The sequence below is a fragment of the Saimiri boliviensis genome, chromosome 4 (assembly GCF_048565385.1).
Source record: "Saimiri boliviensis isolate mSaiBol1 chromosome 4, mSaiBol1.pri, whole genome shotgun sequence".
Classification (NCBI taxonomy): Eukaryota; Metazoa; Chordata; class Mammalia; order Primates; family Cebidae; genus Saimiri; species Saimiri boliviensis.
Genome location: NC_133452.1, coordinates 129,439,729 through 129,466,733, shown reverse-complemented (window position 1 = coordinate 129,466,733; position 27,005 = coordinate 129,439,729). Strand labels below are relative to the sequence as shown.

Sequence of the window (27,005 nt, the reverse complement as noted above, 5' to 3'; positions counted from 1 at the left end):
AGGAACGAGCAAAGTCTCCAAGAAATATGGGACTATGTGAAAAGACCTAATCTACGCTTGATAGCTGTACCTGAATGTGACGAAGAGAATGAATCCAAGCTGGAAAATACGCTTCAGGACATTATTCAGGAAAATTTTCCCAGCCTAGTAAGGCAGGATAATATTCAACTCCAGGTAATACAGAGAACACCACAGAGATATTCCTCAAGAAGAGCAACTCCAAGGCACATAATCGTCAGATTCACCAGGGTTGAAATGAAGGAGAAAATACTAAGGGCAGCCAGAGAGAAAGGTCAGGTTACCCACAAAGGGAAGCCTATCAGACTTACAGCAGATCTCTCAGCAGAAACCCTACAAGCCAGAAGAGAGTGGGGGCCAATATTCAACATCCTTAAAGAAAAGAACTTTCAACCCAGAATTTCACATCCAGCCAAACTAAGCTTCACATGTGAAGGAAAAATAAAGTTTTTTGTGAATAAGCAAGCACTCAGAGATTTCATCACCACCAGGCCTACTTTACAAGAGCTTCTGAAAGAACCACTACACATATGAAAGGAACAAACAGTATCAGCCTTTCTAAAAAAATTATCAAAAAGAGCATCAATATAATGAAGAATTTACATCAACTAATGGACAAAATAGCCAGCTAATGGCAGTATTAAACTCACATATCTTATTATTAATTCTAAATTTAAATTGACTAAATCCCCCAATCCAAAGACAGGCAATTTGAATAAAAAACTAAAACCCATCAGTATGCTGCATCCAGATCCATCTCACATTCGAGGATACACAAAGACTCCAAACAAGGGATGGAGAAAGATTTACCAACCAAACAGAGAGCTAAAATAAATAAATAAAAAGCAGAAGTTACAATTAAGCAACAAAGATCAAAAGAAGCAAAGAAGGACATTATATAATGATAAAAGGATCAATGCAACAACAAGAAGAGCTAAAGATTCTAAATATATACGCACCCAATACAGGAATACGCAGACATACAAGACTTATAAAGAGACTTAGACTCCCACATAATAATAGTGGGAGACTTCAACATTAATATTAGACAGATCAATGAGATAGAAAATTAACAACGATATTCAGGACTTGAACTCAGATCTGGAACAAGTAAATGTAATTAACATTTATAGAACTCTGCACTTTAAATATAGAAAATATACACTCTTATCAGTACCACATCATATCAACTTAGAAGTTTAAAAGAAATCTTGGTTGGCTCCTTGTTTGCTATTCTCTTCCCTCATTTTCTTTCATGTCTCCATTATTAAGGACAATTATAGGCATACCCATATTTAGACTGCATTCTAGCTCGGGCAATAAAGCAATACCCCCATCCTCTCTCCTTCTTCCTCTTTCTCTTTCTTCCTCTTCTTTATTCTTTAAAAAAAAAAAAAAAAAAGAATGCCACCTGAGTATAAGAAGAATAAGCGTAGGAAAGTTGTCTGAAAGACACCTCGGACCAAAGCAGTCTTAAGCAGTTGTACGTTTGGAGAGAAATACCATATTGTGGTCAAGGAAAGAGTAGTGGACATCGAGGGGTGTTGTGTTTTGTTTTTCCTGTAATCACCTTCCTTTCATCTTGGGATAGCACCTTCCTTGTCCTTGGGGGGAAAAAAAAAAAAAGAAAAGGTTGCCATCAAGAGGGAGCCTCAGGAGCCGGTAACTCTGTCTCTGTTATTCAGCGATGAGGCTGGGACTCTCAAGGAAGGGCAGAAGGGCACCCAGAGGATTCTTAAGGGAGAGACCAAAGGAGGGGCTTTCCAAGGCCTATCTGAGGGGGACCCTTTAAAAATTATAAAGTGACTCATGAAAAAAGTGAAAATGAACATCTTGCAACATATCTCTCCATTTCTATTTTCATATTGTTTTCTTTGTGATAATAGATTTTACCTGCAAACTATTTCAGGTGTTAAAGTGCAAGTTAAAAAGTTACGTAAGGCAAGGCATGGTGGCCCACACACTTTGGGAGGCCAAGGCGGGTGGATCACTTGAGGTCAGGAGTTCAAGACTAGCCTGGACAACACGGTGAAACCCTGTCTCTACTAAAAATACAAAAGTTAGCCTTGGTGGTGTGGGCCTGCCAGCTCAGCTACTAGGGAGGGAGGCTGAGGTGGGAGAATCACTTCAACCCAGGAAGTGGAGGTTGCAGTGAGCCAAGACCATGCCACCACACTCCAGCCTGAGCGACAGGGCAAGACTCCATCTCAAAACAAACAAATAAAACAAAACTGAGGTGTAGACTGTAACCTCAAAAAAAAAAAAGTTATATAAAAGTAAAGTTCAATTCTTTTCTGGTGCTAAAAGAAAATGATGTTGTCTGCATCCCTGACTGGCATCTCATGTTTCCCCTGTGAAATATCGTCAGCGTATAACTCAGCAGTCCTCAACCCTGAATGCACTGTAAATAACCTAGAGTTTCCCAACATTGAATCAGAGCAGGGAGGTAGAGAGAGAGCTGAACATCTGTATTTTTTAGAAGTTCCCTGATTGATGTGAAAGTATAGCATGGATTGAGAACCATTATTCCAGGTACATTTGGTGGCATGTCGGAGGAATGGGGACATTCCAGCATGATTGCTGTGAGGAGACCACCCTCACATAGCAGCCATCAGCCCTCATCATTCCTAGAGGACTACCCAGTGTGGTCCGTGGCATTCCCGGGTGTCACTCTGCTTACACAATAAAAATGATATTCAAATGGGTTCATTTCAGGTCAATGAGGTTATGTTGTTTTCTTCCTAAGTTGTTTTTACCCCAAACTTTCTAAAAACTAGAAGTTTATGGTTAAAAGACAACAGGTTTTAGTACTAGCTATTGGCTTTTTTTCCTTTTATTTTGCATTTGGATATTATTTTTCTCTGCTATATATTAGGTTGAAAACACTTTCTTAAAAAATAAACAAAAATCCCTCTTTTTCTTGTCTCTCTCTAGTAACATCTGATTTGGCCTTTGAGTCTCCAGCACTCTCAACCATCCCATCTGCTCACCCTACCTGAAATCCCAATTCCCCTCTTTTGAGCTCATATTGCATTTGGGACATTATAGTCTCTTGATTAATTCACTCGTGTGTCTCTCCATCCCCACCGTAAGCATAGAGAGGAAAATAACAAAGAAATACTTGGGTTTATATCCCCAGTGCTCAGCACAGTCTCTGGCACATGGAAAGGGCTGAAATATTTTAATAAATAAACGTTATCAAAGTTAGGAAACTTCAGATTTCATTGGAAGAGTCTCTTCTTCTAGTGAAATTATGTTTCAGTGCAATTTACATAGTGCTTGCCTGCCCTCTCACCGCTCTGCGCCTAACCTGTAGAAGGGTCAAGTGCTGGGGTGGAGATGCTTTTAAGCCTGAAGGTCTGTTCCGCTTTCAGCTCATCCTGCAAGGGAACTTTCAATTTCCCCTCGGGAGACAGTGTCTGAAAACAGAAGTGGTCTGCTCTGCCCTCTAGCGGTGGCCCTGTTGCAGAACACTTTTAAAAATTGTCTCTGGGAACTGCTATGTGAACGCTCTCCAGAGTGGTATCGGAATGCCAGTCTGTATAACAACCTGAATATTATCCAGTTATTATTTCAGCTTTCCGCCACTGTTTTCTATAAGGGAATTCTTTGCTTAAGGGTCTGTAGTCACATTCAGCAGGAATACCTCCCCAGAAGGAGGTTTGTGTGTTTAAGAACAGAGCTCTCAGCACTAGAAATTTCGGAGGGGGTCCTGGCAGCATCCCATAGGCCACTTGAAATGTGTTTTATCTTTTATACCCTAATCAAGAGTGCCCAGCCTTTTGGCTTCCCTGGGCCACACTGGAAGAAGAATTGTTTTGGGTTACACCTAAAATACACTACATTACACTAATGATAGCTGATAAGCTAAAAAGCAAAAAAAAAAAAAAAAAAAAAAAATCTCATAATGTTTTAAGAAAGTTTACGAATTTGTGCTGGGCTTCATTCATAGCTGTCCTGGTCCACATGTGGCCTGCAGGCTGGGGGTTGGACAAGCTTCCTCTAGATATTTTTCCTTATGCTACTGGGGCATTTGGGGAGATCAGGGCTGAGTAAGGCTTTAGGCATTATAGTCTCTCAGGATTAATATTCAAATAAAATTCTACAATAATGACCCAATGTAGCCCAATACACCTGACCCACAGTACATCCTGAGTTATTTTATCAACCCGCCTTGACTTAAAGAAAATATTTTTGTTTCTGCGTTTTATCATGGTTGATAGTGGTGGTGCAGCAATTTGCTTATTTGTTTGCTGGGTTTTTAATCGGTCATGACGATAGAAAGCTGTTAGGGCTTAGGGGAAGAAACGACAATTTAATCTGAAACGTCACTGAAACTAGCAACTGTAGAGAACCTACCACATAAAATCTGTTGACAAAATAAAAGGATATTCGAGTTCTAATCTGATAATTTTTTTTTTTTGATAGGGGCTATGTGATGCAGAAGGTAAGAGAAAGTAGAGAAAAGTATGTAATGTCTGAAAAAAGATTATTCCTATTGCCTCTGTACAGCACTGTTTCCTATGGAATGCATTTTTGCTGGGAAACTACAGACACTTTCTCCAAATTGTAGACACGTTTTGAGTCCCAACGATGAGCATGGCTCACAAAGCAATTTGTAGTCATGGTTTCTTTTACAAAATGATGATGCTTAAGACCATCTTGTAATTAGGTCAAAGGAAAACAGTGTTTATTCTATGCGCTGAGGATAGGCTGCAAGTCTGAGTTCTAATTAACACAGTGGTTAATTCACTAATGCCAAGTGTCTGTTGTTAATGAAGACATGAAAGCAGTCCCACAGGTAACGTTTTGGAAATAGCTTCTTTACAACAGCAGTTCACTTGGGCAAACAACAATGGCAATACACACCCTAATCCGGTCTGATGAAATGCATAACTGTTTACTGGATCCTTCTTACCTCAAACACACTTGGGAGAAAAGAGAGATTTTCCCAATAACTGTGTACAGTAAGGCCTTTGGAAATAAGCAAGTATTCACAGATACAAGTTTTAAACCATGCGCTTTGAGCAAGGATGAATAGCAGCAAGACTTAAGAGAGAAAGCTCTTTTCTTAAATGCTAGATCACAATGGACTTCATCAGAGCTCTGGAGAGCTAGAGTCAGAATAGGTCGAAGCAGGAACTCTTGCTCCACATCACGCTTTCCTTTTAAAGCATTAAGGCTTTGGCTGGAATGAGAATGATGAAAACAATCTCCTTGGGAACCAGTAGGTTTCCACCTTGTCCCAGGCCTGGGGAGATTAAAATGTTATGACACTTAGGAAGTCCCTTTCTGGTAAAGCTCCATGATCCTGTGAAAAGTGTCAAAGGAGATGAATGAGAACAGAGAACTTCACCTTGACCTCCAAGTTGAAGGCTGAAGTAGAAAATTAACCCTACTCACTGCGGTGTGGTAGAAATGTTACATATTCTTGTTGCCAAAATTCCTCAGTCCACTCCTGAAAATACATTAAACAAATTCTCTCTCTCTCTGTCTAACCTCTTTTAGTCTTTCTGTAGAGTATGTTTTCTTTCTGATGTTTCTTTATATAGGAGACAGGTAAAGGAGAGAAAAAATTGTTTAAGTGGATAAAACAGGTTGTATTTAAGGATTTTAGGCCAGGCGTGGTGGTTCAAGCCTGTAATCCCAGCTCTTTGGCAGGCAGAGGTGGGTGATCGCCTGAGGTCAGGAGTTTGATACCAGCCTGGCTAACACGGCGAAACCCTGTCTCTACTAAAACTACAAAAAAATTAGCCCCTGTAATCCCAGCTACTCGGGAGGGTGAGGTGGGAGAATTGCTTGAACCGGGAGGCGGAGGTTGCAACGAGCTGAGATTGTGCCATTGCACTGTAGCCTGGGCGATAAGAGTGAAATTTGTCTCAAAAAAAGAATTTTAATCCTCTTGCTAAAGGCATATGCCTAGATGTCACACGGCTCTGACATCAGTAAGTTTATTATTTAACATTTTTTAAAAACTATATATATATATTTTAAAAATAGAGATGGGGCCTCATGACGTTTCTCAGGCTGGCCTCGGACTCCTGGGTGATTCTCCTGCCTTAGCTTCCGAAAGTGCTGGGATTACAGATGTGAACCGCCGTGCCTGCATGATTAGTTAATTTAGACATGAACCCAAACTAAACCGCCTCAGCTCCTACCTTTCGCTCCTGTCCAGAGGTGCCTGCCCTCATTCCTTACCTCCCTTTACCAAGATCTGTTGCCTTTCTACTCTCAAAGGAAAGCTTTCTTCAGGATAATTTTCCTTCTCTATCTGCTTCTCTTGGCTTTATAACTGATAAGGAGTTGGAGAAAATATCACATGTATCACGTAGTTTTGCATTTCAGAGACTCTAATGCAGTCATCTGGTGCTAGTCAAAGAATCTCAGACGATCCACTTCCTCCTTAGTCTTCAATCTTGCTGTGAGATAAGGGAAGGTCAAATGTGGTTTCCTTTTAAAAATATGGGTTACTGAGGCTGAAAATCTGAACAAAGCCAGCCCCAAGCATTTGCTATCTTCATCATTTTGCTTTTCTACTCTCCTTTCCATTTCTTTTCTTGCTATTTCAGTGCAGAATCTTCAATGAGCAAGTTCTCAGCCAGCTCTCAGCCCTTCCACCTTCTGTCCCTTTAGCAGATTACCAGTCCTGAGGCATACTGTATTGCAGCGAGGGATATTTGAAGGTTTTAATTCCTAGCAGTGATAAGCTGGTGGGTGAGGGTCTTCTCAGTTCCTTAGGATCATTGCCCCCGTAGAGACTACCTTTAGGTGAATGTGGTCAAGTTTTCCCTGGAAAAGGCAGTCACTCCAAAAGCCTGTTCTGGGACTTGGCTCCATCACCAGCACAACCTGTAACATGAGGATTTTCTTTTCTTTTCTTTTCTTTTTTTAACAGAAGACTGACAATGGTTACTGGTATGAAATTTATTTCTCTTCATTTGCTTTTCATTTCAGAGCAATTTCTTTTTGCTTTAATTAAGCAGCTACTGTGTTCATAAAATACAACTTTTTTAATATACTTTTTTTTTTTTTTTATCAGATTGGTTCAAAAGAAGGAACAAACCTGGGAGAGCAAAAATCTAGGTCCCTGTTTTTTATCTGCCAGCTGATACTGTGTGACTTTGAGCAAATCGTGTCTATTCCTTCTTCCAACATGAGAGTGCCTGGTATATGCCAGGCACTGGGACGCAATGAGGAGGCAGGCACAGGAAATTGACCCAAGTAATTGGCCATTACAATTGCTCTAAAGGTTTGGCCAAGACACCCAAGAGCAGAGAAGAGAAAACCTCTAAGTCAGCTTGGAGGAGGGAGAGGATCTATCATAAAACAGGTGTAAGAATGTCGGCTCTGGTGCTGTGAAATACTTTGTCAACGGCACTAGACCACAGCACTTTTTAAGAGCACTTTACTGGTTTGAAAATTATAGTTCATTTCTATTAGTGGTGATACTTACTTGCACATGTGACTTTCAAAGTCTAAAGTTAACAAATCATGCACATGTGACTTTCAAAGTCTAAAGTTAACAAATACCTCTATCTACCTTCCAAAGAACGGAAAGATTTTAGAACACTCTAGGCCAATAATCTCTTCCACTTGGTTTTAATTCCATCCTATTGTATAACCACAAAATCAACCACTATCATGACGCGGCTTCTTATAATCAAGACCTATTTTGATTTATTTATGTTTTACTAGTTTCTTTGCCTACTGTACCTTTCTGCACCTCACTCCTTCTTTCTGAGTTCAGCTTTGTTCTTTCCGAATTACACCCACGAGTAGGGTCCTTTAGGGGTGAACTCTCAATTATTATTATTATTATTTTAATGATGGTTTAGTTGGACATAGAACTTTAGTTTGATAGCTAGCTTCTCTTGGCATCTCGAAGATATTAGTACACTTAAAGTGTTGCTTACACCAATGTAATTATTGTTCATTTTTTGGCTGACTTTTGCTTATTAAGATCTATGTCTTTGACATTTTGTTGTTTCACTACAATGTCTTTAGGAATGAACTGATTTTCACTCTTCTTCGTCAGGACTTCTTAGACTTTGTGAACCTGACCATTTATGTTTCAAAAGTTTTAGAAACTCCTTAGTTGTTGTGTCTTCAAATTTTGCCTCTTCCCCATTTTTATCCGTGTTTTCTTTCTGGAACTTCCATTGCATATCTTTTCATTTTATCCTCAACAGCTCTTTCTCTTTTTTCATGCTTTTCATCTCAATCTCTTTGGAATTCATGCTCAGAGCTATCTTCTAGTTTGCTAATGCTTATTCCAGTCGAATATTCCAGCTAATGCTATTCCAGCTAATGCTATCTTCCAGCTTCCACTGGCTGGAATGCTATTCCAGCTAATGTTATCTTCCGGTTCTCTTTGCTCTTTCTGGTGTGTCTATTATCTTTTCAGCTTCAATTAATATACTTTTCATTTCTAAGCACTGTATTTGTTTATTCTGTCAACTTTGCAGTTGTGTTTTTCTCCCTTTTTTATCATTTTACATCTTTAATCATTCTAAAGATACCTGTTTTATTGCCCATGTCTGACTCACCGGAAATTCCTACGCATCCAGTCATGCTGTTTGTGGTATCTGCTGCCTCTTGCTCCTGGTAACTTGAGTGCTTCATAAATATAGATTGCGAATTTATCAACAGTGAGCCTTTATCTGTGAGGATCCTGTGAGGCCTGTATTGAAGGCGTGATCCTGCAGCAAAGTTTTCCATCTGCCTGTCGAATGCTCCATGAGTAGGAAACCAGGCTTCATTTTTACATGAATTGTTTGATGGAGAGTTCTTGACCTATAAAAGACAAGCCCTGAATCCATGTGGGGGCAGGTCCTGATAAAGGACTCTCAGGCTCCTCTTTCTTTTTCCTCAGTCAGAACCCAGACTGAAATAAATAAACTACCTTGTCATCTCCCTGTCAGTGAGTGGATTTATTTTAAGGACCTCTCAATTACTGAAAATAGAGTCCTTCAAGAGTCTCCTACTGGTGTCTCAGTTCCAATTCCCAACCTTATATATGCATGGAGCCAGGACCATATCTGCCATCTCCACGCAAGCACTGGCTCTGAGTTAGTGTGATGGCGCCACCTTCCTGTCTCCCACTTTCCTCCTAGGACAGCCATAGGCTTCCTGCCTCTGTGCTGCTCTGGTTTTCAGTGATCTTTTCAGTTTTAGCTCCAAACCCTTCTCATACTATCTTATAAACTCAGCTATGCTTTTAAAAGTATGTTTGGTATAATTTTTCCAGCATTTCTAGATGTTTTATGATGGGAGGCTCTACATTTTTCTGTATTGTTAGAAATGTATACCCCTAGATATACTTTTACGAATAGAACTCAAAGTTTATAACTTGGCTAAATCATCTTGTTATGTGAAAAGGTGGCTGACATAGCTGGGTAACATGCTAAAGAGGATTAGCCTTGGTGAACACACTACTAACTCAAAAAGTTATAATAGGGTGCTTGAGAGAATACAGGACAATCGTAATGCCTTTTGAGGGAATAGATAATCAAGTAGAATATGATAAACTGAAGGAATCCTGGAGGTTCATTCATTCATTTATTCATCAGTTACCTGATGCAAGCCTATGACCCAGAAACTGCTGGATATGCAGTTCCTTCTCATAAAGTTCACCTTCTGCCACACATGGTGAATAATAGATGATTAAGCAATATAGTTACAGATGGTGATAAAAGCTGTACACTTATAAGATGAAGACTGGGAGGCATCAGCCTCCATGAAGAAGTAACAGCTGAGCTGAACCCTAAACAATGAGAAGGAGTTAGCCATGAGAAGAGTAGGAAGCAGCACCTAGACAGGAAGGCAATGTGATTCAGATGGCGGGCGGAGAGCACAGGAAACCCAAGTGAGAAACCAGAGCAGACAGACGGTCTCGAGAACACAGAAACCAACTTAGCCAGAGTTGGCCCTGGCTGGGGCTCTCCGTAAACCTCTCTATTTTCCAGTCTCCAACCCCTCACATACCACTAATGCCCTTGACAGCTGTCCTATTCAGCCTTGTCTTTAAGCAAGCTGTTATCTACCACATCAAATACCTCCAAGTGCCCACATGAACCGTAAGAAGACCTAGAACACCTGCTTCTGAGGTATTTTGGACCTCTTGCTCCAAATCCATAGAGCCTCTGCAATTAATGAGATTATCCAGGAGTTCTTGCACCTGCTGTTTTTATGTAATTCTGTCTGTGCTCACTCGAATAACTACTAATTATGTTCTGGCATAATAAACAAAAATTTGCTGTTATGGTTTTAGGAAACAAAGCAAATGCTTGAAATTTAAAAAGTGATTTTTATTAGAAAAATTGGGGGGTGGGGAGGTGGGGAGAGATAGCATGGGGAGAAATGTCAGATATAGGTGAAGGGGAGGAAGGCAGCAAATCACACTGCCATGTGTGTAACTATGCAACAATCTTGCATGTTCTTCATATGTATCCCAAAACATAAAATGCAATTAAAAAAAGAAAAATCTCCATACTAAATTGTTGAATTTTCATACTTGTTATATAGAGAGCTAGCTATGCAGCTTTGCTCTAGTTAACAAGTATATATACACGTATGTATACATATATGCATTTATGAGTCTTAAAAGAAGAAAAACAATTTTATTGTATTCCTTCTCTTTTAATATTACTGATGAGTAGTAACTGCATCCTCTCAATAGTTTGAAAACTATTGTTTACTTAATTTCACTTTATTTTCATAATAATCATTGGAGGTTAATACTATTATTTCCTTTCTTTACCAGAAAAGGAAATCAGTTTCCTTTTATGATAATGGTGAAGCAACAGAATATATTACTGAGAATAGATTAAAGATAAAATGTGCATGCTGGCCAGGCGCGATGGCTCACCCCTGTAATCTCAGCACTTTGGGAGGCCGAGGCGGGTGGATCATGAGGTCAGGAGTTCAAGAACAGCCTGGCCAGCACGGTGAAACATTGTCTCTACTTAAAATACAAAAAATTAGACAGATGTGGTGGTGCATGCCTCTAATCTCAGCTGCTTGGGAGGCTGAGAGAGAAGAATTGTTTGAATCCAGGAGGCAGAGGTTTCAGTGAGCTGAGATCATGCCACTGCACTCCAGCCTCGGTGACAGAGCGAGATTCTGTCTCAAAAAAAAAAAAAAAGTGTATGTTAAGAGTTAAATGTTCATCTCTGTTTTAAGTGACTAACACCAACATTCGTATCTTAATTTGTATAAATTGAGTATTTTAAGTAGCTATGTTATTTCCTACTGCTATTAGTAGGAAAGCTGTGTGCACGTTTTCTTTTAAAATAAACATGCATTGACCAAAATTCATTATCAAATATAATATCAAAATCAACATTTCAATTTTTAAACTTAGATATGATTTTATTTTCTTTACCTTATTGTTTTGAAGGCCTTTCTGTAGGAATCCAGTGTCTTATAAATTCTAGGATGAGATAGATTTCTGAGACATTCATCACATTCGATGGAGTTATTTTCATTAATCCTTTGTATGGCAACTGAAAATGGACCTAGAAATGAGTATTGAAAACATAAAGCTTAGACACGAGAAGCATTCAGTAGGAGGAGAGTCCTGGCATAGTTGTGTTTTCCCAGGGCACTGTCTTAATTTAATCTTAGTACCACAAATGGAGTGGCTCTTTGAAATATTAGGATTTGTCAAGTGACTTTTCTCAGTAATGGTGTTGCCTCTGCCCATCTGTCAAACTCTTTTCAATACATATTTAAAGGCAAATTAGAACACAAACCCAGAACTGAAAAGCATTCTGATATATGTACATTGAATTTCGGGTGTTGCTCTAGTTAAGTCTCTTTAGTTCTTGATGATAACATACTCAACCCATGCTAGCTGCCTACAAAACACATCAATCAGGAAAATAAACTGTTATAGAATAACACATATATGATTTCTAACCATCTCAATCAATCCATCTTTCAAAATCCCAGCCATTGCCACATTGCTACCTGATCGTACAAAATATTGTGACAGGTTGTATAGCAAGTGGTTTATATGTAACATTCATCAAACCTTTACTGAACAAAAAGGGGGGCTAATCAAGGTACCCAGTGAACCTGCTACCTTGATTAGCACCCCCCCCTTTTTTATAACAGATAAGGAAACAGAGGTGTACAGAAGTTAACTACCTTACCCAAGGACATATAGTCAGGAAGTAATGGGGCAGGATTTGAACCCAGAGAGTTTCACCCCAGGGCCTGAGTGTTTAGCCACGAATAAATGGAATGTTGCTTGCAGATTGCGTGCAAAGCATCATGCTGGACAGGCCCTCAGGAATCTCATGTTCTAGTCAGGAGGTAAGTCACGAGTCTAGGAGGAGGAGGCAGGATGCAAAGTCCAAAACCCTTTGCCTACTCCTCGTGACCTCTTATTTTGGGATTCAACTTACTTTTCTTACCTAGTCGCCTACCAACTACCATTTTCCTACTTGAACTCTTGACTCATTGTGAGGTGTCTAGAGAAACTCTCACCTTCACAGCTCCATGCGTTTGTTTACCTGATGATAATATGTTCTTCTCCATCCCCCACACAAATCCATTTTTCTCTGGGTGAATACTAACCACGTTTCATGGAGCTCTTCTTTCATTTGAACTCATAACATTTCTTCCCTTCTTTTTCAGTAACCATATATGTTAAGTATTATTTCATGTACTTTACATCTATCTCTGATCCAAGCCTCAAAGTTACCTAGAGGAGTATACTAGGGAGAAAGAACGGAAAATGCAGAGGCCTTGAGGCAGGAGTGTACTAGGCATATACCAAACCAGAGGAGGCTGACAGCATCTAAGAGATACTTTTTAGCTCCCACAGGGCAAAAATGAGCTATGTGGGTGCTCAGGGCCAGCAATCTGTCCATTTCTCCAAGCTTTCTTTGATGACTCTACACACAGGGTTGCCTAGTGGAGTGGCTGTCTTAGTCCACTTGGGCTGCTATAACAATGTACTAAAATCTAGGTGGCTTATAAACAACAGAAATTTATTTCTTACAGTTCTAGAGAATGGGAAGTCAATGACCAAGGGCTCAACCAGTTCGGTGTCTGGTGAGGGCTCACTTTCTGGTTCATGAATGGGACCTTCTCAACGTGTGCTCACATGGCAGAAAGGGAAAGGCAGCTGTCAGGGGTCTCTTTTATAAGAGCATTAATCCCATTCATGAGGGAAGAGCCCTCATCACTTTCCAAAGGCCCTACATCCTAATGTAGTTACCTTGGGGGTTAGGATTTCAATATATACATTTTGGGACGACACAAACACTCAGACCATAGCAATGGTTCTTTGGAATCCTATCACTCTAGTTTTTCAATATCATGTGTAACCCAAACTAGGTGCAGCTATCATTTGGAAACAAATCCTTGAAATATATAAAACAATATTTTCAGAACTAAAAGGAGAAATAGACAAGTCCATAATCATGAGGTGAGATTTTGGCACTCCTCTTACAGTAAAGACTTTAAATAAACAGACCAAAAAACAGTAAAAATGTAAGGATTGAAGAACATGATTAACAAACTTGATCTATACATGTTGAAAACTAATACCCAACAACAGCAGACTAGATTTTTTTCAAGTACATGTTCTTTGTAATATTATTAAAAATTTTGACCATATGCTTGACCATAAGGAAGCCTTAACAAACATTAAGAAACTGAAATAATATGGAATATGTTTTCAGATCACATGTAATTAAACTAGCAATAAAAAACAAAAATGCCATACTAAAACCTCACAGTTTTACTAAATGTACTACTAAATGATTCAATAATGTACTACTAAATGATTCAATAAGCCAAACCAAAAATGACAATAGGAATTAGAAGACGTTTTAAATTTAACATATTAAAAATGTAACATATAAAAATGGGTGGGCTGAATCCAAATCTATGCCTGAAGGGAAATTTAGAGGCTTAAATAAAGCTATTAGGGAAGTAGAAAAACTGGAAATGAATTATCTAAGCATTTATTTCAAGAAGTTAGACAAGAACAGCAAATTTTAACTCTAAGAAAGTAGATAAGGTAAATTACAAACAGCAAATTAGAAACCAATGGAAAAAAACACAAATAAACATGTAATGAAGTTTAACAAATCCAAAGGTTGTATCTATTTTTTTTTTAAGCCTTAAATTGCCAACATCCGGCCAGTCTGATCAAGAAGAGAGACAGTGAAAACGTGCAAATACACGATTTCAAGAAGGAAAGGTCATTTAAAAAAATCCTAAGAGGTCCATGTGACTTTTATGCCAATAATGTTGAAAACTTAGATAAAATAGACAAATTCATAGAGAATCTCAATGTGCCAAAATGAGATTGTTGGAAATAGACAGATTTGAATAGTTCTATATCTATTAAAGAAATTGAGTCTATAACTAAAAATTTTTCCATCCTAGATGCTTCTCTAGTGAAACTTACCAAATACTTAAAGAAGTAATCACATCAAATTTACAAAACTTCTCCAGAAAATGGAAAAAGAGCAAGCACTTCCTAAGTAATTTTGCTAAGAACAACATATCCTTGATTCTCAAACCTGACAAGAACAGACAAGAAAAAAAAAATAAGAAGCCACTGTCTCTTAGGAACATACAAGCAAAAATTCTAAAATAAATAAATAAATAAAATCCAGTGTTACACAAAAAGAATATTACACCATGACCAAAGTGTGTTTATTTCAGATATGTAAGATTGTTTTTTAAATTGAAAAATCAATGTAATTTACTGCAGTAATAGAATTTAAAAATCATATGACCATCTTAATAGATGCAGTAAAAATTTTTAATAAAAACAAAATTCATTTATTTAAAAAAACTCTTGCCTTTACAAAGGTATCAAAAAACCCCATTAAAACCATCATACTTAATATTAAGAACTCTTCCTCTAAAATCAAAAACAAGGCAAAGATTCCACGTTATACTGGAGGTTCTAGCTAGTGCAGCCAAAGCAAGAAAAATAAATAAAGAAACTCTATTAGAGGATTGGAAAGTAAGAAATGAATCTGTCATTATTCATATATAATTATATATGTAGGAAAATCCAAAAAATCTACAGAAAAACTATTACAACTAAAAGAGGAATTAACCAAGCCCACTGAACACACAGTCAATAAACAAAGTCCTGTACTTAGTTTTTATATGTAATTAAGTTTCTATATGCTAGTAACAAGCAATTAGAAAACAAAATTTTTAACAAAATATCATATAGCAACAGCACAGAAAAGTCACATGTCAAAGAATCAATCTAAAAAATGTGTAAGACTTCTACATAGAAATCTACAAAACATTATTGGGAGAAATTAAAGGCGATCTAACTAAATGGAGAGATACATTATGCTGTTACTTCTGTCACTTCTGTTAGAGAAAGTCACAACGTTAACCCAGGTTCAATGTGGGAGGGGACTACACAAAGACATGGATTCCACGAGGTGTGGTTCACTGAAAGCCATCTTTGGAGATTAGCTACAGAGTTCATGTTCTGGCCTTTTATGTTTTACATTCTTCACCGGTGAAATACTCTTAACACTTATCTCCCTCTAGACTCCCAAAGCCTCATCCCATTATGGCACCAGCTCAATGTCCAGCATCTTGTCATCTAAATCATGTTCAAATCCAGATGGAGCTCTTCAGATGTGTTCCCTCTGGCACTACTCCCTGGGTATGGTTCCTTGGGTGCCGATACTGAACAGTACAGACTTTGATTTAAAAAGATAGCTCTCTCAAACCTCACCACCAACACCCAAATACACTCCTATATATATATACAACATATATTCATAAGGTAGGGCTAGGATAAACAAATAGACACTTGCATTTAAAAGAGGGGCATGAATAGGAGGCACAGAGCAGTCACCTATTCCCCAGGAATTCTGACATCATCTGAGCACATGTTGCCAGCCCTGCTACTTGGGAGTGATTCTCCATGGCTCTTGGCTACACCTTTGGGGCTCTTGCCTCTGCCCTCCGTGACATCCTGCCTTTTTCATTAGAAACAACCCATGTTTGCAACTGAGAAACTTTCTTAACTTGCTTACTCCCCATAGAAGTTCGAGGACACAGAAGCTTCTCTCATTTTGAAGTGTCTCAGTCTCTTTCAACTCAAGCTGATACAGTTCTTTTGGAAATGTTGTGGTTTTCTGAGATATCAAATGATAAATCAGCTCTCTTAGATAAAAGCCTCTCTGTACTTTTCTGCTTCACTTATCTATTACTCTATAACAAACCCCCCAAACGAAATGGCCTAAAATAACAATATATTTCTTATGATTCTGTGGGCTTTCTGGAAAATATTGATAAATTGCACTACATTAAAATTATAGGCCAGGTGTGATGGCTCACTTCTGTAATTCCAGGACTTTGGAAGGCCGAGGCGGGTGGATCACCTGAGGTCAGGAGTTTGAGATCAGCCTGGTCAACATGATGAAACCCCATCTCTACCAGAAATGCAAAAATTAGCTGAGTATGGTGGTGCACTCCTGTAATCCCAGCTACTTGGGAGGCTGAGGTGGGAGAATTTCTTGAACCAGGGAAGCAGTGGTTGTAGTGAGCTGAGATTGCACCACTGTACTCCAGCCTGGGTGACAGAGCAAGATCTTGTCTCTAAATAAATAAATAAATAAATAAATAAATGGTTATAAAAAACTCCTAAAGAATCAGTAAGATTCAGGTAATCTAATAGAAAAAAGAGGAAAAGATATAAACAGGCGCTTCAGAAAACAGAATATCTAAATGGCCAATAAATATATGTTATATGAAAAAGTTCTCAATTATTCATCAGCGAAAATTAAAATGGAAACAACAATGTGATGCCACTGCATATTCAAAAAGAGAGCTAAAAAAAAAAAAAGAGAGCTAAAGTTAAAAGTCAACTACAAGCAAAATTGCTGGCAGGGAGTATAAATTGCCACCACTTTGAGAAACTGTCAGTACCTACTAAATTTGAATATAATATACCTTATGACTCAGCAATTCCACTTTTAGGTATATGTCCAGCAGAAATGCATACATACATATGTACCAGAAGACATGTGTATGAATGTTCAAAACAGCAATATTTGTAATGCACCAAAGTGAAAATAACCCTAATGCCCATCTGCAATCTCAAAAAACAAACCAACACATGGTGTAGCCATAAATCAAATACAATACAGAAATGAAAATGCATGAACTGTTGTATACAACACAGGTAAACATTATAACATTAAGCCAAACAAACTGGACCCAGAAAGACATATGATATGATTTCATTCATATAAAGTACCAAAAAAAAAAAAAAAAGGCAAAACTAATCAGTGGGAAGAGGGAGTGATAATATTCTGTTTTGACCAGGATAGTGGTTGGACCAGTAGTTCTTTTGGTAACAATTCACTGAACTGTGCACTTTGAATAAAACTCCATTTTACAAAGGGGTACATGTTTTGAAATTTTAATTTAGCAGAGCATACAGAAGGGAATAATCTGTTGTTCCTGGGAGAGGCCTGATAGCTGAGTTATGAATGAGGAGGAGAGGTGGACCCTGCCAACCAGGGAAGGGCAAGAAGCAATCCTGGGAAGAGGAAGCGTTTGAGCCAAGGAATGAAACTGCAAAACAGTCTGACATAAACTGGGACTCTCCAGGCAATTTCATATAGGCTAGGAGGAAGGAGATTGAGACCAGGTAGAAGAGGGAGGAAAGCTCCAGGCCAAGTATTTCCAATTTTATTATGCTTTTGGAAGATATTGATAGGTTTTAAGCATGGAAGCATAAGTTCTGACTGGCATTTTTAAAAATGTCTCGTGTAGCCAGGTACAGTGGCTCACGCCAGTAATTACAGTACTTTAGGAGGCCGAGGAGGGCAGATCACGAGGTCAGGAGATTGAGACCATCCTGGCTAATATGGTGAAACCCTGACTCTACTAAAAGTAAAAAAAAAAAAAATTAGCTGGGTGTGGTGGCATGTATCTATAGTCCCAACTACTTGGGAGGCTGAGGCAGGAGAAACGCTTGAAAACGGGAGGCGAAGATTGCAGTGAGCCAAGATGGTACGATGGCACTCCAGCCTGGGCAACAGAGTGAGTCTCAAAAAAACCTCTCAGGCTAAGGCAGGGTGACTTGGAAGGAGGGCCTGGACCTACATCCTTGCACCTTTTTTTCAGAGTTCTTCCTTCATCCAACTTCATAGGCTGAGAGAATGAGAGGTCAGATCATGGAAAATAATAAAGCTCATGGAGGTACTCAGCCTCTCTGTGCCCTTGATCTCATTAGCACCAGAAAATCATCAATGATCAAAAGGGGAAAACAGGTACAGAATTCTTAGTGAAAATTGCTCCACTGAAATGTCGTAATGGTGTTGGAAGGATTGTCCCAAAACCAAAATACTGGAAAAGACATGTATACTCTAAAGTTATCTGTCCATGCACTCATTTGCTACGACTGGTTTTTCCTGTCCTCCATCAAGTCAAAACTAGCTGTTCCTAGGCTTTTCCTTTTAAAAACCAGTTTTACCTGTTATAGCTATATTTTTAAAGATTTTTTTACCCATACTTGCAAACTGGGAAACTTGCCTTGTTAAAGTCAGGTAACTGGGAGTGTAATTAGCATATAAATAGATGTTCAACCTCACTACTAATCAAATAATTGCTAATTAAAATAAAACATTATTTCACAGCTATCATATTGAGAAAGATTTAAAGGTTTGATAATGTAACTGTTGGAAAAGGAAACTCATACACTGCAGAAGAGACTGAAAATGGATTTGACCATTCTGGAGTGCAATTTGTTTATAGCTTTTAGAGCTAAAGATGCACTTATTCATCAAGCCAGAAATTCCACTTGCAGGTAGAAACCATGGAGAAAGAAAGTCTCAAACTATCTGTAGTAAAAAATCAAGTTTTCTAAAAATATTTCCAACTGGCTGAGGATCAATATGTTTGCAAAATACAATGCAAATGAATAAACAAAATTTTGGCTGGGCACGGTGGCTTGTGCCTGTAGTCCCAGCATTTTGGGAGGCTGAGATCGATGGATCACTTGAGCCCAGAATTTTGAGAGCAGTCTGGGAAAGATGGCAAAGCCCCATCTCTATAGCAAATAAAAAAATTAGTCAGGTCTGGTAGTGTGTTCCTATAGTCCCAGCTCCTCGGGAAGCTCAGGTGAGAGGATCACCTGTGCCTGGAAGTTTGAGGCTAGAGTGAGCTGTGATTGCACCACTCCACCCTGGCTTAAGTGACAGAGTGAGAGCCACCCTGGCCTAGTTGACAGAGTGAGAGCCTGTCTCAAAAAAATAAAATAAAATAAAATAAAATAAAACTTTAAAACAGATGTACAAAATACAAACCTCAATATTCTGTATTATTAGATTCAATAGACATAAAAGTACTCAGTTGGACTGCTATTAAATTTTCTAAATTAGTATTGTCAATTTCTGTACTTAACTAGTTATAAATTGGTAACGATCTTCGGGTCATAGTTTGAGAAGCTCACAGGAACAAGGAGATTGATATAAGGAAAAATGTTCATTGCAGCACTGTTTAAATACTAAAAAAAATTTAAATTCAAAATCAAAAGAAAAAATAAATGTTATGGTCATACAATAAAATAAAACATAATTAAAATTAATAAACTAGACCTACACATTTTAACATGGATCAATCTTGCAACCAAAACATGCAGTGAAAAAAAAACAAAAAACTGCTGAGGAATCAGAAGGAATGACTTGGATGCAAAATAAACTTTGTTGTGTGATTCCGTTTATATCAGTTTCAAAAGTACTTAAAACAATACTACATAAATGTCTTATGAATATGAATAAACATATTAAAATTAAGTAATAGACCCAACTAACTTCAGAATAGTCATTTTCCTCTGGGAGGTGTGTGAAGAAATATAAGATTAGGAAACGTTGATTTTACCTGTGATGTTTATCAAAAATTGAAACAGATATTGCATACTGTACAGGTTTATTAAATCTGGGCATTGTGGTACATGTATGTCATGTTATCTCCCATTTAAAAAATAGGTGTGAATCATTTAATAATTTTTTATTTCTAAAAACAATAAAAATGGTTCAAGAAAATTTTCTACATCTTTGAAATATTGAAATTGTTTTATTTTTAAGTGTCATGGTTTATTGGGCTAGAATACACATAGACATAGAGAGATAAACTTAATCATTTGCTTCTGGTTTCAAAGTTCTGCCTTAAACTGGAATATGTCACAGACTCAGGAGGGATGATGGAAAAGCCCTCCCCTTGTGAATACAGAAAACCTGTATTCTAGTCCCAGCTCTTCATGTGCTAAGCTGTGTGAACATTGAAATGTCTCAAATTACAGAGGAAAACTCAGAGGTTATTTACTCCAACCTGCTCACTCTAAAATAACCAGCTCAGAAAGGCTGTGAATTGTTCAAGGCACACACTCATTGTTGGTGGAATTAAGATTCGGGTTGAAGATTTTCTCCATTGGAAAAGTCACAAGTCATTTGGAAACAAATGAACAAACAAAAATAATGCTGTTTGGTTACTGCTACTTGTTTCTACAAGGCTTCATTTCAGACACTGAAATGCAGTAGCCCATATTGTCTCTTCAAGAGTAAGCTGAGGGATCACCTGTCCCATCGGAAGCAGGGGAAAGAGCACTGGTTTTGAAGTCGAGCAGGTCTTGGTGTGAGTTCCAGCTGTGTGCTCTGTGACCTTGGGCCCAGATTTACTTACCTGGGGAAGAATAAATTACAAATCATGTATAGAGTTTGTGGCACGTGTTGAACATAGTGAGTGGTTAAGGAATGCTATTTTCTTTAGCCCTTTTTTTTTTTTTTTTTTTTTTTTTTTTTTTACTAAGGCACAGAGCATAAAATGACTCTATGTCTGCCTTGAAGCGGTAATACAGACATATAACAAATATATTAATAACCCCCACTCCTTCCAGCCATCCAAGGCTTTACTTTCTGCGGTTTCAGTCATCCATGTTCAATTGCTGTCTGAAATTAAGTGATTATAGTACAATATGATATTTTGAAAGAGAAAGAGAGCATGTTTACATAACTTTTTTTTCTTTTTTTGAGAATGTCTCACTCTGTTGCTCAAGCTGGAGTGCAGTAGCACGATCTCGGTTCACCGCAACGTCCGCTTCCCAGGTTCAAGCGATTCTCCTGCTTCTGCCTCCCGAGTAGCTGAGATTACAGGTGCCCACCACCACACCTGGTTAATTTTTGTATTTTTTTAGTAGAGACGGGGTTTTGCCATGTTAGCCAGGCTGGTCTTGAACTCCTGACTTCCGGTGATCCACCCATCTCGGCCTCCGAAAGTGCTGGGATTACGGGTGTGAGCCATCGCACCCACACATAACTTTTATTACAGTATAGTGGTATATTTGTTCTATTATTAGTTATTATTGTCAATCTCTTACTGTGCCTAATTTATAAATTAAACTTTATCATAGGTATGTACACATAGGAAAAAAACATAGTGTATGTAGAGTTTAGTACTATTCTTAGTTTCAGGCATCAACTGAGGGTTATGAAAGGTATCCTCGGATAAGAAGAAGCTACTGCAATTGCAATAGAACGTGATAAAGACCAATGTAGGTACATGAGGAACACTCCCAGGCAATTGAAAAAGCAGCAAGTAACTACTATGCTATACTATATTGTCATTTAACATATCTAGGCTTCCATTTGTCCACCATAAAATTGTTCTCTGCTTACAAAAGTGAGATCATTACAAAAAAACAAAAAAACAAAGAAAATGTTTGGCTTGTAATAAGGTATAATACTAATATGAAGCATTGTTATTTTTTTCCCCAAGAGCCATATCCGGGAAAAACCAGAATAAGTGACCAGAACCAAAACCAGAATAATAGCCTCTCAAAGATACATACATCCTAATTCCCAGAATTTGTGAATATGTCAAAGAGGAATTAAGGTTGCTAACCAGCTGTTATTAAAATGAGATCATCCTGGATTATCTGGGTGGGCCTAATATATCATAAGGGTCCTTTAAATGTGGAAGAGGGAGGCAGTGTTCAGATTGAAAGATCTGAAGATGCTACACTGCTGCCTTTGAAGATGGAGGAAGGAACCACAAACTAAGGAATGCAGTTGTACTCTAGACTCTGGAAAGGGCAAGGAAACATAATCTCCTAGTGTTTCCAGAAAAAAATGCAGACATGCAAACAGCTTTGTTTTTGGCTCATGAGACTTATTTCAGTATTCTCACCTCCAGAACTGTAAAGTAATACATTTGCATTGCTTTTAAACCATTAAGTTTGTGCTGATATGTTTACGGGGACAATAGAAAATTTATACAAACTACAACCTCAATATTTTGAAGACAGTAGCATGAGGAATAAATTGGTGCTGAAGTCAGCATCGTATGTGAGTTCTACTTTTTTCTTTTTTTAATGTCACTGTCATCACATTAGAGATATTGGGTTCACTTGGCTCCTGCATGATCAATACCTGTATGGGCCTACAGTCAGCAGGATGAGGTTTTCCATTAAATTTTCTCTAGATCTATTTAGCTCTGGCACATATAGACTGTGCCCCTCTCTAATACTAATGACCCTGGTGTATTTCAAGACAGTCACTGAGCATGCACCTTTTACAACAGTCCCAACTGCTTTCCCTCAAAACATTTCTGTTAGGCGAAATACTATGTATTAATATTTATTTCTCCCGATCCTCATTTCAGATGTTTAGATAAACGTCATCTTTCAGATCAAGAGTTGTCTCTTGTGGTAAACTGAATTTTTGGTTTTAATTCCTCACTTCCCTCCAGTAGATTCACACCCATGCATAGCTGAAAGGTAGGTGGAGTATATGTCCCTGTCCCCTGACTTTGGGCTCGGTCATGTTACTTGCCATGAACAATGGAATTTTTATGGCTGTAGGAAGAGCAGAGACCTGAACTGTTCTTGCACAGTTGGGCTCTCTTGCTCTGTAGTGACCCACAACAAACACATATTCCGGTCCAGGGAGGAAGAGAGCCATGTTTAGTAGAGCTGATCACAAACTGCAGCTTACAGTTGGAGCCCAGAGCCTGAAGCCCAAATCCTGAAACCAAGCACAGCCCAGCAGACTGTTTGTTGACTTGAGGACATGAGCCTGAGGATAACTGTTTTGAGTTACTATGTCTTTTAGTGATTTGTTGTACAACATTATTGTGACAGTAGCTGACTAATATATATACCTCCCAGATAAATGCTTTTTAACTACTCTCACCCAGTAGAACTAACCACTTCCTCCCATGCTTTTTTGTGCTCATTGTACTTTTACAGATTTATATATCTGTCTTCCCTACTGGACTTAAGTTCTATGAGGGCAGGTTCCAGGTGTCACTTGATTTCTTGATTTTGTAACTATGACCTCCGGCATGATGCTGAGAATTTAGTAGGCTCCTGATCCTTTTTTTTTTTTTTTTTTTTTATGAAAAGAAACAACTAAACAAGTAACAAATAAATGAATACAAGGAACACATTGTCCCAGGCCTGAGACTGTTATGTGGGGCAGGTGCAGAATTTCTGCACTGCTGCCATTGTTATCAAATGCAAAAGGGGCCAAGCTTTGTTGGTAGACTGAATAATATTTTAAAAACATGTATGTTTTGTTTTTCAGGTATTTATAAATGCTGTTATGATTAATGAAGCAAAATAATTTATTTCAAAGTAAAAACAAATTAATGACATATTATCATCATGTATGTCCTCAAACGATGGATATTAAAAGAACAACTCATCTCAAGTAAGGAATGAAAAATTTTGTCATTAAAAAGAGCCCTCATATTCGGAAACGTTGGGAATACCATTCTAGACTATTCCTTTGAGGCAGTCAGAGAATTCAGCATTACACTGAATCTTTCCTTGCTTGTTTACTGGTGGTCATTGTGGCAGTGACTTGGCATGTCTTTCTGGCTTCATCTCTCCTGAAACTTTAGGTCACTGCACATTTACATCATAAGGGCGGGGCTGCTGTCAGACTTCAAGACATCTCAAAGAAAATTATAAGCTTTCATTGTTTCTCCACCCTTTCTATCACAAAAGCTGTCATATCACTGCATTTTACAGCTCAGCTTTGGCTTGTAATTATAGTCATTGCCATAAGAATTATTCCAAAAGAGAGGGTTTATTTAATAGGGAGAAACTCACATACACAAAAGAAAGGACTGCCAGCACAAGAGTAACGATTGAACATTGAAACACTGATAGTTTAAAACATGAAAACTACACATTGAGTGTGGCAGGGAGTTGGCTTAAACCATGTGCCTTCCCGTCCTAAGTATTTATAGTAGCAAAGAAGCTTCTGTGTAACTGCTGAGGCTTTTTCTCTTTAAAAGTATTTTTCCCTTCCTTCTAATTCATTTAAAGGATGATATTTCTCATCTGTGGCTAGAATACTGCAGAGGAATATTTAAGAGCTTAAAGGTATCTTAGAAGAACTGGAAGTGGAGGTCTAGGGAGGGGGAAGCAATAGACAAGTGATGACTTCACTTAGAATCTTTATCTACTCATAGGCAACTCTGAAGGTCTCAGCTTAAGCCATGACCCAGGCTTAGCTCCATGGGGCTGATAGAACTAATAGGAGACTCTGGAAAGGATATTTGATAAACATTTGTTAATGAACATGTTAGTAAGTGAATAAATGAATGATGAATGCTTCAGCCCACCCCTTCACTCATGTTCTTTTGATCATCCTCCACTGAGCACTCTACAGTCTTGTGGCAATGAAGTATTTTCCATTTCCCAAACATGCTTCCTCTTGCTGTAACTTCTGGATCCTTTATCGCCTCATGTAGCCCACCACAGCTTATCAAGTTCCCACTCAACCTTCAAGTTACAACTCAAGCTGTCAGAGCTCCATGCTCTAGCAATACTTTACACATATATAATAACTCAAAACTCATTATAATTTTCTCAATTCACGTGCGGGAACCATATATTTTAATCACTGCAACTTAAGCAACTGGATTGGTGCCTGACATATCATAGTTATTCAATAAGTGGTCACTAAATATCTTTTATGGTGTTTGACCCTTCCAGTGCCTTCCAAAACAGACAGAAAATTACTGCACTGTGGGATGGTTTCTTCTACAATTCTTTATATGGAAGAATTATTTGTTATTTATTTTACATGTCCTCCTTTCCTAGGACATACCGATTTTTCACTCTACCTCAGAACTGACCAAGCAAGAAGATGAGTAAGGCCCAGTTTGAGATGCTAGGGTTAAGAAAAGGGAAAGAAAACCCTGGGAAGAAGTTTAGCTGGGAATGACATCATGATATTTACCTGTGGGAATGACATATATGAGTTTAGACAGCATATTTCAAAGTAGACAAGAAGGTCATATTAATAGTCCAGAATAGAGAGTTGGAGATATGTAAACATATACATATATATTATATATATGTTCTAATATATATGTGCATACATTTGTATATATAGAGAAATGATATATATAAATTTTACATATTATATATATAATTTCAGAAATACCACTTCTAGGATTTGGTGGCTGACTGAAATGGTGCAGAGGACGGATGGAATCTAAGAATACTTCAAGAGAGATTGGGTAAATCCTGTATTCGGCCACTACAACAGGGAATACAGGGGGAATGGCTTTACTAGCAGAAGGGAGGAGGGCCCTGAGCTCAGTGCTGCTTTTATCACAAGAGAGGGACCTGCGGATCATCCAGAAGATAACTGTTAATTAGTAGACAGTTGTTTTTGAGCTCAGCAAAACAATCAGGACTGAAGACACAGATTTCACAGAGTCATTAACAAGCAAGTAGAAGCTGAAATTTAGGTTGTAACTTATGTTGCCCAAGGAGTAGAGGTTCTAGGGGTTGGGGTAGGAAAGGGTTATGTGGGAGTTTCCATCTCTGAAAATGGGAGACAGTTACTCAAACCACATGACTTCCATTGCTAAATATGTGTAGTGGTAGTTTTAAAGAAGTGATACTTATTGAGAGTCTTGTGCCCCGATCCGAGGTGTGGTTTTGTGTACAATTTAAAAAGCTCCCTCTGTGTGCTGATAAAATCTCACATCTTGAGAATGACCGCGGAATATACTTTCATAATTACACTTACTATGCAGATTACATATTTGACTCACCTACGAGATTTGAATCACCTATAAGATTCTGCACTACTTGAGGGCAAGACTTTATCTTGTTCAAATCTATATCCCCAGTGCTTAACATGGTGTCTGGCACACAGGTATCCAAATGTTTTATGAGTCAAATATCTCATTGATTATTGATTTCACAAAGTAGGGTTTGTCACTTACTTTTTAAATGCAAGAAAATGGAGGCTGCACAAGATGAACTAACTCGGTCATGGCAAACTGCTGGTAAGAGGTTCAGCCAATTGCCCCAATGCTGGTCAGTGTTTTTCCACAATAGCACACTGCCTCTGCTCAATCCTAAATCTGCCACCACCATCAAAAGACAGGGAAGCAGGGTCTTTAGAAACTGGCCATCGCATTACTGGAAGGTCCTGTTAAATTAAACTCATAGTGCCCTCTAAGATGTGTGTGGCTTGCCTTGTCACTCCTTACTAACAGACTTCTTAAACTATCAGGTGGAAAGAACATTAATGGAGGAGCTATTCCATATTGGACTCATGTAGAGAAATATTCAGATGAGCCGGAAAAGTAGGAGAAATGACTAACTGAAGGAAAATTGTGTCACAATTCTTTATATGCCTCACCCCTTTTATCTGATTAAACAAATAGTTTGTTTTCACATGTTTTTTACATGAAGAATGTGTTCTTCCAAACAGGAAATTAAAACCTTTGCTATACTCTAGGCCTCTCCTTAACCAAAAACTTGATATGTGGATGCTATATTTAATATGTAGAACATGTGGTAAGACAAAGAGGAAAATGCTGAGAAAGGAATGGGGTTAGAGACGAGATTTTATGATGGACAAATGCAGAGGGAACAGTATGGAAATTCTAGTGACTGTGATTTCTAACAAACAGTCCCTGAGGTGTAAACATGTAATACC

General features: G+C 38.2%; 1 protein-coding gene across 3 annotated transcripts in view; it reads right to left on the bottom strand.

Moving 5' to 3' along the window:
* KLHL31 (kelch like family member 31) overlaps nucleotides 1-27,005 on the bottom strand; it is a 152,310-nt gene that overhangs the window by 82,427 nt on the left and 42,878 nt on the right. For 2 of the 3 annotated variants that reach the window (XM_074398195.1, XM_074398192.1), the window contains exon 3: nucleotides 11,402-11,534. The exons of the other annotated variant lie outside the window; for it this stretch is intronic. The gene's annotated coding sequence lies outside the window, so the exon portion shown is untranslated. The remainder of the gene's footprint in view (nucleotides 1-11,401; nucleotides 11,535-27,005) is intronic. 3 annotated transcript variants of the gene reach the window in all.